This window comes from Pipistrellus kuhlii, unplaced genomic scaffold (genome assembly GCF_014108245.1).
Source record: "Pipistrellus kuhlii isolate mPipKuh1 unplaced genomic scaffold, mPipKuh1.p scaffold_m20_p_2, whole genome shotgun sequence".
NCBI classification, from domain to species: Eukaryota; Metazoa; Chordata; class Mammalia; order Chiroptera; family Vespertilionidae; genus Pipistrellus; species Pipistrellus kuhlii.
In genome coordinates, this window is record NW_023425515.1 from 130,220,790 (window position 1) to 130,237,164 (window position 16,375).

Sequence of the window (16,375 nt, forward strand, 5' to 3'; positions counted from 1 at the left end):
CAGGTAAGATTCCAGTCAAGGGCATGTACCTTGGTTGCGGGCACATCCCCTGTAGGGGGTGTGCAAGAGGCAGCTGGTCGATGATTCTCTTTCATTGACGTTTCTAGCTCTCTATCTAGCTCTCCCTTCCTCTCTGTAAAAAACAAAAACAAAAACAAAAACAAAACAAAACAAAACAAAAAAAACACACACAAAAAAAAATAAAATAAAATATATTAAAAAAGAAAATAAAAGAAGAAGGGAGCAGTCTTTGGAATTAGACCTGATTGAAATATCGGCTCCATTCATTTCTAGCTCTAACCTTAAATATATTACTGAGCCTGAGTTTCCACTTCCCCCTCTAAAAAGTGGGTCTGATAACACCTTCATCAGAGTGTAAGGGAGAGGATTAAAAGCAGGAAAGGGCTAGCGCAGTCTGACCTACCCAGAGTAAGACTGCTGTAATCATTTGGTTTCTTAACTCACTTGCTTACCTGCTCTGAAGGTGAGGGAGACCGGGCTGCTCCTGGGTGGACCTCGTAAGGTGACTCAGTCCTTTCCAAGGCAGAATCGTGCAGCCATTGGAGCTCATGGGCCGCTAAATAGCTGGGGTGTCCAGAGAGAGCAGAACACCTCTAGGCAGAACTAGTGAGACCAATTCAGGAGGAGGCCCGAGGACAGAGGAGCAAAATGCCCCTACCCCAGGAAGTACCTATACACCAGGAAATGTGGCGCCCGTGAGGCGCTGAGGCAGGGGAGGCAGGACCAGATTGGGGCTGGGTCTCCCCTGAGCCATGCTCACCTAGAACCCTGTGCATCTCTGCCCTTGGTGACTTGCCAGCAGCCTGATCTCGGCGACGACTCAGGAGCTCACTACCTGCGTTTGTGTGTTTCAGGCCCTGGACAGACACGTCGGTGCCCTTTGCTACTCCTGGGACTGGAGCGCCCAGCAAACCTGACAGACAACGCACAAAAACAGAGTTTCAGCAAAGCAGGGTCAAGAACAAAGACGCGTCGTGATAAGAAACATCTGTGGGAGATCAGTGGCGACACCCTGACTCTTGGAAGCAGAAGCCCAAAGGGCGGCCAAGGACACCACCTCCTGGGTTTCTGCGCAGTTGGCCTTGGTGGATGGTCTGAGGAGGCCTTTTCATGTCTTCTTATCTCTGCGGTGGGCACAGCAGTGGGGTCCTCTCTACGCCTTCGGGTACATACAGCCTTCCGGAGCCCCCGGAGGTGCGTGGGGGGAGGGGGGAGACACAGAGGGGCTTGGGCTGTGGAGCCAAGGAACCCGACCTGTGTTCTGCAGGGAGCGGGCAGCCTGGGGTGGACGTTAAGCAGGGAAGCAGGGTGATTTGATGGGTGTTTTAGGAACGTCTTTCACGGCTTTGTGGAGGATCAGCTCCTGGAGAAGGTACACGGAACACTGGCTATTTTCCAGGTGAAGCCTAAATCACTGACTTGGCTTTTTCTCTTACGTGTTTCTGATTCCATCTCCTTAAAGGGTTAGGAAAACTTAATAAAAGCTCTTCAGCCGTAGACAATGCCCTCACTTGTCCTCTCCCAGCCACGTGCACAGGGAAGTGAGGCAGCTTTCCCGAGCTCACGCAGTGGGGTTTGGGGCACAACCGGGAAGAAGGCACCAGAGTCCGAATTCTCAGAGTAGGCTCTCACTTCCTCCTGCTGCAACACGCCCACACGCCCGGGTCCCCACTTACTTCCTGGAAAGTCACTTTGCACTTAGGAAAAGAAAGCCTGTGCCCAAGCTTGGGAAACGTGGCTCCGAGTCCAGGTCCCTCGTGACGCGGTGGCAGCCCCCTGCCTCTGTTTCCCTCTGTGTCACCTGTCTCCCATCACTGCAGTGCCTCCGGGAGTTCCCTGCCAGCTCCTTCGATGCATGAGTCAATGTAAACACGGTACCCGAGCTGACCTCAGCCCAGCCCGGCTCCGAGGCCCCAGAGAACCTTCCTCAGGAAATGAGGGATAAACAAACATTGAATAGAAACGTCAGTGCTGGCTGCCTTCTCCCCTAACATCTCCGATGTATCTCTTCCTTTACCACGAGAACGGGCCTCAGCCTCACGGGTATGTCCGCAGCCTGTCCGGACTGGCCTGGAGTGGGGAGGGCTCCTCCGTGATCCACCCGCCTTCCTCGTCCCCAGAGCACCCCCCGCAGGAAGGGCCTGGTGCAGAGGCCGCTGTGTCTGTAATCGGGAGTAGAAGACGGCGCACCATAGATCACTCTAACTAACGGATCTCGAGCTCTGCGCTGTTCCCACAGGCACCGTAAATACTCCGCTGTCCTTTGTATAAAAGGCTTCCAAACGGGACAATGACAAACAGCTGTGTTTCTGCAGAGTTTGGCTCTTTCCGTAGTAATACCGTATGGTTACTTTGCTTTAAGCCCATATCTCATGCACGACCCTTGAGTCCTCTGGGGGGAAAAACAAAAGCAGGTGAACACCCCCAGGTCGCACAAGTGAATGAAGCTGGAGCTTTTAGAACAGGATGTTGGAGTCAAACTGAACTCTGGGCCGAGGGGAATGAAGCCACAATCCTGGGCTCCCAACGCAGAGGGCAGCAGGCTTACAAGGAATCAGCTGCAGGCAAGTTAGGGGAAAGAAAGAAAGAAAGAAAGAAAGAAAGAAAGAAAGAAAGAAAGAAAGAAAGAAAGAAAGAAAGAAAGAAAGAAAGAAAGAAAGAAAGAAAGAAAGAAAGAAAGGAAGGAAGGAGGAAGGAAGGAAGGAAGGAAGGAAGGAAGGAAGGAAGGAAGGAAGGAAGGGAAGGGAAGGAAGGGAAGGGAAGGGAAGGGAAGGGAAGGGAAGGAAGTGAAGGGAAAAATGAAAGGAAGAAGGAGAGAAGGAGGAAGGGAAGGAAGAGGAAGGGAGGAAACGAAAGAAAGAAGAAGTTAGAATGTGAAGACAGTGAGAAAGCGGCGCTAATCTAGAGAAGAAAAGAGGAGAGGACTCTCTACGACTAGCTCAGCATCCTCGAGCCTCTCCCATTCCAGTCTCTCCCCCCTCCCCCGCCTCCTCCCCAGCCCCCCTCCGCCTCCATCCCCCCCAACCCTCCCCTCCCCTCCACTCACACTCCACTCTAGCCATTTTTACTTTTTTTCAGCACCCACTCACAAGATATTTTCAGTTAGGTTAGCAAAGGCGTGTTTAAACCTGTTTGCAGAGACAGCAAACATCCTCACCAGAAGCAGAGCTGGGAGTGGGGAGAGGAGACAGTTGCTTTATCTTCTCTTAGAGAACAGAGCGCTGTCCCAACAGGATACAATGTTCGCCTTGATCCGAAGGAAGCCCCGAGCAGTGCAGCCGGCGCTGTATTTCATGGTGACACCATCTGACCCCTGTTCTCCACGTTCAACATCCTCATGTTCTCTAAAGAAACCCTAATCTGGAACAAGACTGTGCTTACACTACAAGAGGACCCCCGGGCCTCAATAGGAGGGGGTGGCAAATGGTGACCACACCTCGCAAAAATCCAGGTGGGAGAAACACCTCCCGTGTGCCTTTCAGAGTCTGAGGCGTTGATCCATATGGTACTATAAGCCTCTCCTTGTTTTTTTTTTATTTAAAAATCGCAGAGGCCATCCAATCAGTCACATGCTTTGTTTCTCTGTGAGATGTATTTCTATCACTAAATTAAAATGAAGCTATGAAACAATCATTTTTCTCTTTTACCCAAGTCCCTTCCCCAGGCCAAATGGGGAAATCCAAAACACAATTATCGTCCGTTGTTATCTCTGGGAATTCAGAGAAAGCTGAGAACGGTGTCCCTTAGGATCAAGTTCTAGAATCAGCGCTTAAGTGCAAGCCTGAATATTTCTTCTTTTTGCCACGAGGAAAAAAAAAAAAAAAATTCACTGGAGAAATCATGTTGCCGATGGAAGTGAAACGAGAGCAGAAAGTCAAATGTCTCCCATAAATCTTGCAGCTGGGGAAATGAGAACCGCTTCCCTAAGAAGGATGCGGCTGAAGGGAATCGTGTTATCATCTTGAGCCATGTTTACAAGACTGGAGTTCAGGCTGAGCACAATGAGGACAAACGGGCCTGCTAATCTTTGCTGCCAAATAGATTTGAAGAAGTCAACTAAGGCAAGACTAAAAATTTACAGAGGGCTGGAAGAGTGGTTTGTGGTGTTGGTTTTTTTTTTTTTTTTTTTATTAAGAATATGTTTTTTATTGATTTTAGAGCAAAAGAAAGGGAGAGGGAGAAACATCAATTAGCTGCTTCCTGCAGGCCCCCTACTGGGAGCAACCTGGGCATGTCCCCTTCTGGGGGATCAAACGGACCTCTTGATGCATGGGATGATGCTCAACCACTGAGCCATTCCAGCCAAGGCATGGAAGAATGTTTTTTGCGTGTTGTGTTTTGTTAAGGGTTTTTTTTTTTTTAGAAGCCTATTTGCCCCAAATTTCCAATAGTTAGAAATCATTATTAAAATGTGAAATTGATATTTGAAAAGCCACTCAGTTAGTTTAAGCCAGGCTTGATTTATACAATGCCTTAACTGACTTTTCCCCTACGTGATAACTACATGTTTTGCTTCCCCCCTCCCCACGTATCATTATATCATAAGCTTTTTTCATGCTATAATCCTCATAATTATGCTTTAATGTGTACATTAATAGATCACTGAATGCACCACAAATACATTTATTACTCTCTTTATTAAGGTTGCTTACAATTTTATTATAAACTAGAGGCCCATGCTGAAACTGGTTTGGCTCAGTGGATAGAGCGTTGGTCTGCAGGCTGAAAGGTCCCAGGTTCAATTCCGGTTAAGGGCATGTACATTGGTTGTGGGCACATCCCCGGTAGGGGGTGTGCAGGAGGCAGCTTGTCAATGTTTCTCTCTCATCAACGTTTCTAGCTCTCTATCCCTCTCCCTTCCTCTCTGTGGAAAATCAATAAAATTTATTTTAAAAAATAAAAATAAACTAGAGGCCCAGTGCATGAAATTCGTGCATGGGGGGAGGGGGTTTCCCTCAGCCCAGCCTGCACCCTCTCCAATCTAGGACCCCTTGAGGGATGTCTGACTGCTCGTTTACTGCCCTAAACTGGCAGTCGGACATCCCTTTCACAATCCAGGACTGTTGGCTCCCAGCTGCTCACCTGCCTGCCTTCCTGATTGCTCCTAACCACTTCTGCCTGCCAGCCTGATCATCCCCTAACCCCTTCCCTGCCAGCCTGATTGATGCCTAACTGCTCCTCTGCCAACTTGTTTGCCTCTAACTGCCCTCCCTTGCAGGCCTGGTCACCCCTAACTGCCCTCCCCTGCAGGCCTGGTTCCCCCCAACTGCTCTCCCCTGCAGGCCTGGATCCCTCCCAACTGCCCTTCTCTGCAGGCCTGGTCGCCCTCAACTTCCTTCCTCTGCCAACTTGATTACCCCTAACTTCCCTCCCCTGCAGGCTTGATCACCCCCAACTGCTCTCCCTTCCAGGCTTGGTCCCTCCCAACTGCCTTCACCTGTTGGCCACCTTGTGGTGGCCATCTTGTGTCCACATGGAGGCAGGACTTTGACCACATGGGGGCAGCTCTCTTGTGTGTTGGAGTGATGGTCAATCTGCATATTACTCTTTTATTAGATAGGATGGTGTATAGGTGGGGGCCAGATGCTTTGCCCTTAAGGATGTGCAGGATCAGGGTGGGGTTTCTCTTGCGGCATGGAGTGGCCTGGGTGAAGGGTCTGTGGTGGTTTGCAGGCCTGCCGTGCCCCCTGGTGACCCAAGCAGAGGCCCTGGTATCTGAGGTTTATTTATCTTCTACAATTGAAACTTTGTAGCCTGGAGCAGAGCCAAGCTTTCTGCTCTCTCCGTGGTGGCAGCCATTTCTGTTGGGATTTATATATCTTCTATAATTGAAACTTTGTAGCCTTTAGTGGAGGCCTAGGCCAGCAAGGGCAGGCAGAAAGCTTGGCTTCCTCCATTGCCAGGGAAACCCAAACCTCACTCCTCCTCTCTGTGGCCATAGCCATCTTGGTTGGGTTTATTTGCATATTCGCTCCTGATTGGCTTGTGGGCATGGCTTGTGGGTATAGTGCAGTAATGGTTAATTTTCATATTACTCTTTTATTAGATAGGATAACCTTGCAATACACATTTTGAAGACTTTAACTTATTCTAGTACTAGTGGCCAAGTGCATGGATTCTTGTACATTGAAAGGAAATTATAAGAAGAAATATTTTAATATTGCTATTTGCCCTTTCTCTATAATAGAAGTATCAACCAAATTCATGATTGACAATGACAGTCTGGCCTCCCTCTGCAGGAGGCAACTGGCAGTGCAATCAGGGGATGATGCTGGCCAGTGAGCAGCCCACCCTGCCCCCCAATCATCCTTCTACCACTGCCAGTCACCGCAGCCCCCCCCCCCAATCCATCCCCTCCTCTGTCTATTGGCACTGGCCTTGGCTGACCTGGTGCCTGCTGCTCACCATCCCCCCCCCCCCGCCAACCAGTCATTCCACCATTTGATCAATTTGCATATTAGGTTTTTATTACATAGTACTAGAAGTCTGGTGCACAAAATTTGTGTAGGGGGGGTTGTCCCTCAGCCAGGCCTGCACCCTCTCCAATCTGGGACCCCTTGGAGGATGTCTGACTGCTGGCTAATCCCAATCCTAGAGGGATTGGGTCTAAGCCAGCAGTTGGACATCCCTCTCACAATCCTGACCGCTGGCTCCTAACCACTCACCTGCCTGCCAGCCTGATCGCCTCCTAACCGCTCCCCTGCCAGCTGATTGACACCTAACTACTTCCCTGCTGGCCTGGTTGCCCCCAACTGCCCTCCCCTGCTGGCCTGGTTGCCCCCAACTGCCCTCCCCTGCTGGCCTGATTGCCCCCAACTGCCCTCCCCTACCAGCCTGATGCCCCTAACTGCCCTCCCCTACCAGCCTGATCAATTACAACTGCCCTGCACTGTTGGCCCGATCAACCACAACTGCCCTTCCTGCTGGCCTGACCTCCCCCAACTTCCCTCCTCTGCCATGACTCACCTCCTCTGCTGGGACCCACCTCCTCCGCACGAGGTGGCAGAGATGTCAGGACTGGCCTCCTCCACGCTATGCGGAGCCTCAGGACCCCCCAGGGCTAGCCATGTGGAGCGGCCGCCAGGCCCTGCCTCCGCTGTGTGCACAACCATCTTGTGGCGGCCATCCTGTGACGACATCACACACAAGAGTACAAGGACCACCTAGGCTTTTATTAGTATAGATTATTTACTATTTTAAGGTAGCAAACATGTCCAACTCCCTATTTTCTTCAATTGCTTTAGTCTTACAATGTTGTCTCTTTCCACCTTTTAGAGCATCTTGGGCCCCAGGTGATTCCTAGATGCAGCCAGAGCCCAGAACCACTGCTATAGAAGGTGGGGGTCGCCGAAACCAGTTTGGCTCAGTGGTAGAGCCTTGGTCTGCAGACTGAAAGGTCCCGGGTTCGATTCCGGTCAAGGGCATGTACCATCATGGTTGCGGGCACATCCCCGGTAGGGGGTGTGCAGGAAGCAGCTGGTCGATGTTTCTCTCTCATCGACGTTTCTAGCTCTCTATCTCTCTCCCTTCCTCTCTGTAAAAAAAAAAATATATATATATATATATATTTTTTTTTTTTTAAAGAAGAAGGTGGGGGTCACAGTCTGCTTTAAAGAGCCAAATAAAAAAGGGTCCTAGGCAGTGGGGCAATGGTTTCCCTTTCAGAGAGTTCAATGGGAGAAAAAGATAAAGTAGTTTGAGACAACAGCAGGGTCAAAGAAAGGTGCTTTTAACAATGGACTAGGTGACCCACATGTGTTTGAGGACTAGGGGAGGGATACTGTATAAAGGGAGAGAAGACAGTGGGGAGGGGAGGAGGATCTGGGGGAGATAATAGATCAACCGAAGAACTTGTATACATGCATATAAGTACAACCAATGGACATAAAACTATGGGGAGGGAGGGGATATGGGGGAGGGAGGGAGGGGGCAAAAAAATCATTAAAATATGTAAAAAAAAAAATAAAAAAAAAAATTTTAAAAAATTAAAAAAAAAAAAAAGGGAGAGAAGAGTATAAGAGAGTGAGAGACAGGTAAAACAAGCAGGAATGAGGGACAGGAGTTGGGCCCATGGCCCAGGAAGAGGGATCAGTATGGGCAAGAGAGAACAGTTATTACTCAGAGAGAACTGAAAAAGAGGGTATGGGTAAAAATGTAGGGACATTTCATTTTGAGGTGTGAGAGTTTGCATCAGCTGGCCCTAATCTTTTCAGAGGAGCAGGTTATCTCCTGGGAGTGGGGTCAGGGCAGTGGAAACCATGTAGAACAATTACTTCAGAGAAAGGAAGAGAGAAAATAAAAAGACAGCGTATTAAATGCAGCCAATTTGGTCATCTAGTCATCAGCACACATGGTGAAAAGTCCTCATTGAGAAAGGGGACAACAAACTAATGACTAAAATGAGGGTTGGCCATTATTAGATGTCACTTATGTACCTGATTCTTGCAAGTGTGTGCAAGACTGCTATTGCCTCCGCATTGGGTGTTGAGACTGAAGTCGCCATAGTCAGCAGGATTAGAACTGGCTGTGCAGTGAGGGAGAGCAAAGACAAACTGGAACTCATGAGGACAGCTGTACCTGCATTTGTCTCACCGTTTACAGCCTTGAGGATGTGGGTGGCCTGCAGCAGAAGCTGGTGCCCTCTGTCAGAATCGCACACATACCTGGTGCAGGACCCGGAGTCTGCCAATGAGGTAGATGCCCTGTGAGCTGCCGGGGTCTTCAGAGATTAAAATGGCCTCACTTTGACCTCCCAAATACCGCCTGGAACAGTAGAGGGAAGGGTGCTCTGGGAGACTTGGCATCACGGTGGCTGAGTCTGCACCTTACACAGTCTCTACACTTAGAAGTGTCTTGAGGCATTCCGCTGACTCATACAGGAATCTGGGACTCGAAGCAGACTTGCAAGCAACATTGAGTTTCATAGGAACTATTATACCAACCTGAAGGTTACAATGTGGACCCAAAGTCACATCGTCTGTCCCCATGGAATGGTGGGGGCTGGGTGAAAAAAGTGAAGAAATTAAGCAAATTACAAAACCCACACCACAGGCACAGACAACAGTGATTACGAGAGGGAAAGAGAGGTGAGGGGAAGTAGAAGAGGGTAAAGGCGAGATAAATGGTGGTGGAAGGAGACTTGACTTGTGGTGATGAACACACAGTACAATATACGAATGATGTATCACAGAATTGTGCACCTGAGACCTGTATAATTTATTCACTAGTCATGACAATAAATTCAATACAAATTTTTATAAAAAATAAATAAATAAAACTTAGTTTTCTGGTATATGCAAGTGATGCGTGCCAAGGAACCTCCACGTGCGACTATTTTACAACTGCCATTGCCACAAGGAGTCAGGGGCAGGAGACCCCGAACTTTGGGAAATGCAGCCTCACGTGAGCTTCCTCAGGCTCCGCACCCTCCGTAGTGCTGGGGGCGGTGCATGCCCCACAGCCACCCCGCAAACAGCGCCTGGTGTGAGGGATTAACTCGTGTGGAGGCAGCTCAGCTGTGAACTTGAAGACCTGGCAACATCCCGGATCCTCCTAGAGCAGCTCACATATTTGCCGTCCAATGAGGCATGGCTGAAATAACACAGTCTCCCGCTGCGGGCTGAGGAAATGCAGCCTCGGCGGGCGAGCCCGGGCCCCGGGGCTTCCGTTCTGCTCTGCGGAGATGGCCCGCTGAGGAGCCAGCCCTCTAGGTTCTGGGGGAGGGGGCCCGGGCCCCGCCCGCCTCCTCGTTCACCTGACTTCAACCACAAAGGGAATCCACACAAGCGACAAACTGGACAGCCAGGACTTCCTCCATGTTTAGGCTGGTGTGGCCACAGCCGGTGCCTCGGCTGGGGTCAATTTTTAATCCGACTCAGATGTCATTTAGTTTTACTGCACACGTGCAGTCAAGCTAAGCTGGAAAGCAGAGCCATTAAATAGGACCTGGGCTGGAAGAATTTTTGGGAAACATTCTTGGAACTATGTAAGGCTGGCTTCGCAGAACTTTATTCTAGCTCTCTCTTTTTTTCTTTCCTCCTCAGTCTTCTCTTCCTCCTTCCCCCTTCTCCTCTTCTCTGTCCTTCCTTGTCATTTAGCTGTTTGCTAGGATGGGATTTGGGGATACAGCTCAGGAGACGGACAGGGGGTGGCTGTCAGGTGAGCTGAGTCTGGAAGCAGAAGCAGGAGTTACCGATCTCGCCAGTTTGGCTTAGTGGATAGAGCGTCAGCTTGCAGACTCAAGGGTCCTGGGTTTGATTCCAGTCAAGGGCATATACCCAGGTTGCGGGCTTGGTTCCCAATTGGGGGGCGGGGGGGCCGCGCATGCAAGAGACAACCAATCAATGATTCCCTCTCATCACTGGTGTTTCTATCTCTTTCTTCCTCTCTGAAATAAATCAAAAACATATATAATATATAATATATAATATATAATATATAATATATAATATATAATATATAATATATAATATATAATATATAATATATAACATATAATATATAATATATAATATATAATATATAATATATATGTATGTATGTATTAGAGGCCTGATGCATGAAAATTAGTGCAATGGGGTGTGTGTGTAGGGGGTGTCCCTCAGCCTGGCCTGTGCCCTCTCACAGTCTGGGAGTTTTCAGGGGATGTCCTACTGATGGCTTAGGCCCGCTCCCACAGTCTGGCCTCCCTCTGCAGGAGACCACTGGATGGGCCAATCAGGGGACAGTGCCGGCCCTCCCCCAATTGCCCCTCCACCTCTGCTGGTCACTGCCCCTCCCCCATTGCCATTCCCTCCCTCTGCCCACTGGCTGGCCTGGCACCATCTGCTCGCCAGGCGCCCTCCTCCCCCGCCCCCTCGCCGACTGGCCATTCTGCATTTTCGTGGTCGATTTGCATATTATATTTTCATTACATAGGATAAAGCAGGTGGGCTCCTCTCACCTTCGATCTCATCTCTCTGCCCACAATCATCTTTTTGTACCCTCTGCCAACCATAAGACAGTCAGAGAAAAGGAAGAGCCTGGCATCCAGTGGCAAACCTTGAAGTCACACTTGCATGGTCATCCCTGGAGCCCATCTCTGGGTATAGAAATTATTCTCGAATGCCAAACTCCTCAAACTTCCTGACTCTCCAGAAGTGCCCAAAGTAAAGTTTCAAACACACCACTGCCCGCCCACTTTTAATTATAGCCTGTGAAGGCCTCTCAGCTGTGTTGGCCCATAACAATTTCTGCAATTCTCTTAAACCACAAACATTTCGCTTTCAAGTCGCTTTCCTCTAATTCACAATTTTCCTGGCTGCTTTGCGAGATTTTGCTGTTGCCTCTACTTTCACTGCTGCTCCTCTCTGCACCCAAGCTTGTAAGGTGGCCGGCAACTGTTTTAAACATAGTTTGATTCCCAGCCTGAATCAAATGTGTCATCCACCTGTCCCCTGGTACCACACCTGTCCTCTGAACACAGCCTGGTGCCCAGCCCAATTGTAGCCTGGAGGCCTGAACTGCTGAGGAAATAGGAGGCAGTGCTAGGGGAGGGACTCTAGAATGCTGACATCACAGCCGTGAGATCTGCAAAATCGTGTGGCCCTGAGGCCGAAGGCTCAGCTTAGTAAGCACGTGAGACCTTGAAACTACCCTGTTTCCCCGAAAATAAGACAGTGTCTTATATTAATTTTTGCTCCCAAAGATGTGCTAGGTCTTATTTTCAGGGGATGTCTTATTTTTCCATGAAGAAGAATACGGTACACATTTATTGTTAAATGAAAATAAAGGAAATTTATTACCTGTATACGGTATGGTAGTACGGTAGTTTTCAACACACACCAGACAAACTGTGAATTCTACAGTATTAAGAATTTACTCATTTATTCAATGACAATCATGTCATCATTTTCTGGAACATCATTATAACAATCCAATTCCTGAATTTCCTGGTGGATTTCTTGTGACTCCATTTCCTTCAGAATCAGTGGGCCAAATCTCTCATGTTTAGCCTAGTGGGGGCCTTATTTTCAGGGGGTGCCTTATATTTCACTCAGAAGGAAACCTGTAAGTAGGTCTTATTTTCGGAGAAACACGGTAGGTACCAAGAGAGATTCGCTTCCTGCAGAATCGTTAGGAACAGTGGATAGAGCTTCCCTGGGAGCTGCAGCTGGACATCCTGAAGGTCCTCGAGGTGGCTGTGGGCCTGGCCACCAGAATGCTGCCCTTTCGTTGTATAGCAAGTCAGAGAGGGGGTGGGTCCCTGGACCAGCAGCATTGGGTTATCTCGTTAAAAATGCTGGATCTCAGCCCCACACCTGATCTACAGAAACAGGCTGTGCATTTTTTTCTTTTCTTTTTAAAAATATGTTTTTATTGGTTTCAGAGAGGAAGGGAGAGGGAGAGAGAGATAGAAACACTAATGATGAGAGAGAATCACTGATCAGCTGCCTCCTACATGCCCCCAACTGAGGAAGGAGCCCAAAACCCATGCATGTGCCCTTGACTGGAATCAAACCTGAGACCCGTTAGTCCACAGGCCGACACTCTATCCACTGAACCAAGCCAGCTAGGGCCGGGCTGTGCATTTTAATAAGATCCCCAAGTGATTGGGATGCATGGTACCAGTATTTGCGAGGCTCTGCTATATGGAGTTTTATGGCTAACAAAGCACCGTCACATCCGTAAAACCCTCGTCTGAGGAAGGCAAGGGAAACAGAACTTGAGATGAGTGGCTTGCCTAAGCTCACACGGCTAGAACTAGAAATTCCGTGCCTTCATCTAGTTTGGGAGCTTCTTTGCTTTGCAACACTCCTGGCAGCAGTCAGGAGAGATCAGTATATTCCAGACTCTGTTTGAGTTGCCCATCTGGAAGCTGGGTTTTGGATTTCCCAGTAGTAACTGGGAAGCCACAAGGAACAAGGAAGTGATAAACAGGAAACTACCGTAGCTGTGTAGCATGGGACGAGTCATCGCACCTCAGATTACTCACCTAAGAAATGAGGTTGAACTACATGATCTTTTTTTAAAGTATATCTTTATTGATTTCAGAAGGGAAGGGAGAGGGAGAGAGAGAGAGAAACATCAATGATGAGAATCATTGATTGGCTGCTTCCTGCACGCCCCCCAACTGGGGATTGAGCCCACAACCCGGGCATGTGCCCCGGCAGGGAATCAAACCGTGACCTCCTGGTTCATCGGTCCATGCTCAGCCACTGAGCCACGCTGGCCAGGCTGAACTGCATGAGCTTTTAGGCAATTTCCAGTCCTGGGATTTTAGAATTCTAAATCCTTTCCTTGATATCTAGTGACCGCTTTCCTTCTGAGCAGCTTTGATTTAGGATCAGAAACTGTCCAGCAGACCTCTGGAGGCAGAGCCACGTTTGACTGTGACAGGGACAGAGAAAAGCCATGCCAACTCCTGCGTCCAGCCTCCGCCCAGTCTGCTGTGTGGCATCCTGGGATAGCTTCCAATCCAGCTGTCCTACATAACTCCCCGAGAATGACTTACAGCGCTTCTTGCAGCTGTATCACACCCTTCCAAACCCCGCTGGCGAGAGGCTACCTTCAAAGAACAAAGGTGGCTGGGCCCAGAGCGTTTCCACACCATAGAATGAGCAAACTGCCAACGAATCGGAAACATATGGTGCTCCACAAGCTTCTCAGAATGCATCCTGTTTAATAACCTCGGGAATCACTGCTTCTCAAAAAACAGTTGGGGCTTGTTACCGAATCCAGGGCCTCTGAAATCCCATTTGAAATGTATTGTCAAACACACCACACTCTCCAGGGCCAGATTAATGCATCTCTGCTCTGTCCACAGGAGATTGTTTTCCAAATGTACCATTTGGTGGCGGTGACTCAGAACAGGGTCTGATTAGGACCAAGGTTCAAAAGACACCTGACCAGCGATGCCTCAGTAAACACAGCTTAAAACAAATCACAAGTAAGCACTACTTTAGTCCCGGCGCAAAAGAACACACACTCACTGCTTCTATTTTCAGAAAATTAATGAACGATTTCAGTTATGGCCAAACAACCCTGCAGAACAAGGGTCAGTTTGCTCTTTTCATCAAGAAGCTTTGCCAAATATTTACTAAAATAGGGCAGACTCCTTGTAAAAGTATAAATAGTTTTGTTTCTTATTTAAAATAAAAAGGTCCCCAGCACCTTATATGGTCTGATCCTCTGATAGCACTCGAGTGTTTTTTTAGTAGGATTTCCATTGTGGTCTCTGCTAAGGAAAAAAGGAACAAGATTGTAGCCCAAGTTCAGAGAAAAATTATGCTACACACACACACACACACACACACACACACACACACACACCTGATAGAAAACTGCAGAGTAATGTTGTCTCAAGAGGATAAAGCACGTGGTGATGCTATACTCAGACTCAACACTGTTTTCTGTACTAGTCTAGGCAGGTTGCTTACTGAGGCTCCATCCCTCTTTCTTGTTCCTTCTTTCCTGATAGGACCCTGATTTGTCTCAGTTATCCATTCTCAATATAATTTAGGACATTGGCTCCATAAGCAAGTTCAGTTTAAGACACTCATGGGAGTCCCAGTGATTGGTTTAGGAATGGACATGTGACCCAATTCTGTCCAGTGAAAGATGGGGCTGCTGAGAGGGTTGGGGGAAAGATGTTTCTTGCCCCCAAAAAGGAGGAGCAAGAAGAGATAGATTCTTCTCCCTGTGGACGTTGCCGTATTGGAGGTGACACTTGCAGGACTGCCATCTTGCTTTCAGTTAAAGTAAAACTGACTTGGGTTGAGCCAGGCAAGGAGAGTCAGTGATACATGAAACAGAACCCTGACACATCCCATCTGGAGCACACCTGCCTTTGGATTTCCTGTTATGTGAAGTAATAAATGTCCTTATTGTTTTAGTCAGTTTGGGTTGGTGTTTCAGTATGTGCTGCCCAGAGCATCAAACCCACCTAATATAACTTTCAAATCGACATAGAGACTAGCCATCCATCTTTTCCATTACCTTGTCCTAAAAATGTTACCCCACTCATCGTTTGCCAAAAAGTTAAAATTTCCCAAAATGCTGGAACATAAAGCTATAGGTTTATCAGTAAGTCTAAATGGTGATTCTCTACTGATTACAACTTATCTCATTGTCCTTTCTCAAAATTAGGCAGACCAAGTGGTTTACTAATGGGCCCTGTATGTAATAAAGATAAGATTCAGCTCTAACCGGTTTGGTTCATCAGATAGAGCCTGCCGACTGAAGCGTCCCAGGTTCGATTCCAGTCCAGGGCATGTACTTTGGTTGCGGGTTGCGGGCACATCCCCAGTAGGGGGTGTGCAGGAGGCAGCTGATTGATGTTTCTCTCTCATTAATGTTTCTAACTCTATATCCCTTTCCCATCCTCTCTGTAAAAATTAAAATAATAATAATAATAATAATTAATAAAATATATATATATTTTAAAAGGGTAAGATTCAGACATTAGTACATGTGTTTCTAGGGCTGGTTGGGTGGAATCCACTCACCCTCTCTCAGATATACTCTTTGTAATGAATCACTGGGAATGTCAAGACATCTGATGTGGGTCACAATTGATGGTGGAGGACCTAGAACAGCAACTCTTACTAGTTCACCTGGGACTCAAACCTCTGGCCAAGACCTCAGGAGCAACTTAAGCTACAGATATAGACATCGGCTTACTGTCCCAAGCTCCATTTGGGATCTCAAGCTCAAGTTTTAGAAAAAGTTCCTTTGGGCCATGCAAAAAGTAAAATTAAAGATTCTCTTGAGTATAGTTTGGTAGTATTTATGCCTTTGTTTGCATGTATCCCAATAATAGGCTTACAATTTTTTCAGACATAAATTTTTTAAAATATGTTTTATTGATTTTACAGGGATGAAGGGAGAAGGATAGAGCGTTAGAAACATCGATGAGAGAGAAACATCGATCAGCTGCCTCCTGCACACCCCTGACTGGGGATGTGCCGGCAACCAAGGTACATGCCCTTGACTGAAATTGAACCTGAGACCCTTCAGTCCACAGGCCAATGCTCTATCCACTGAGCCAAACCGGTTTTGGCCAGACATAAATTTGATCTTAAATTGTCCCTTCTTCATGGAGTCAGAGAGTTGACATAAATATGAGATATATTATGTATGTTACATTCAGAATTCCTTTGTCTCACCTTTTTATTTTTATTAATTTCATGAAGATCTTTATACCAATATTCTAAAACAATGTTGTAAAAAGAGTCGAGAGGAATTCTAAAAGCATTCTCTACCTATATCTGATGAATGAAAAGATTGGATATTTCCTTTTTAATTGTTTGGCTTACTGTCCCAATTACTGCTTTTTTTTTTTTTTTTTTTATGTCTACAAATACCTGGTTTAGTA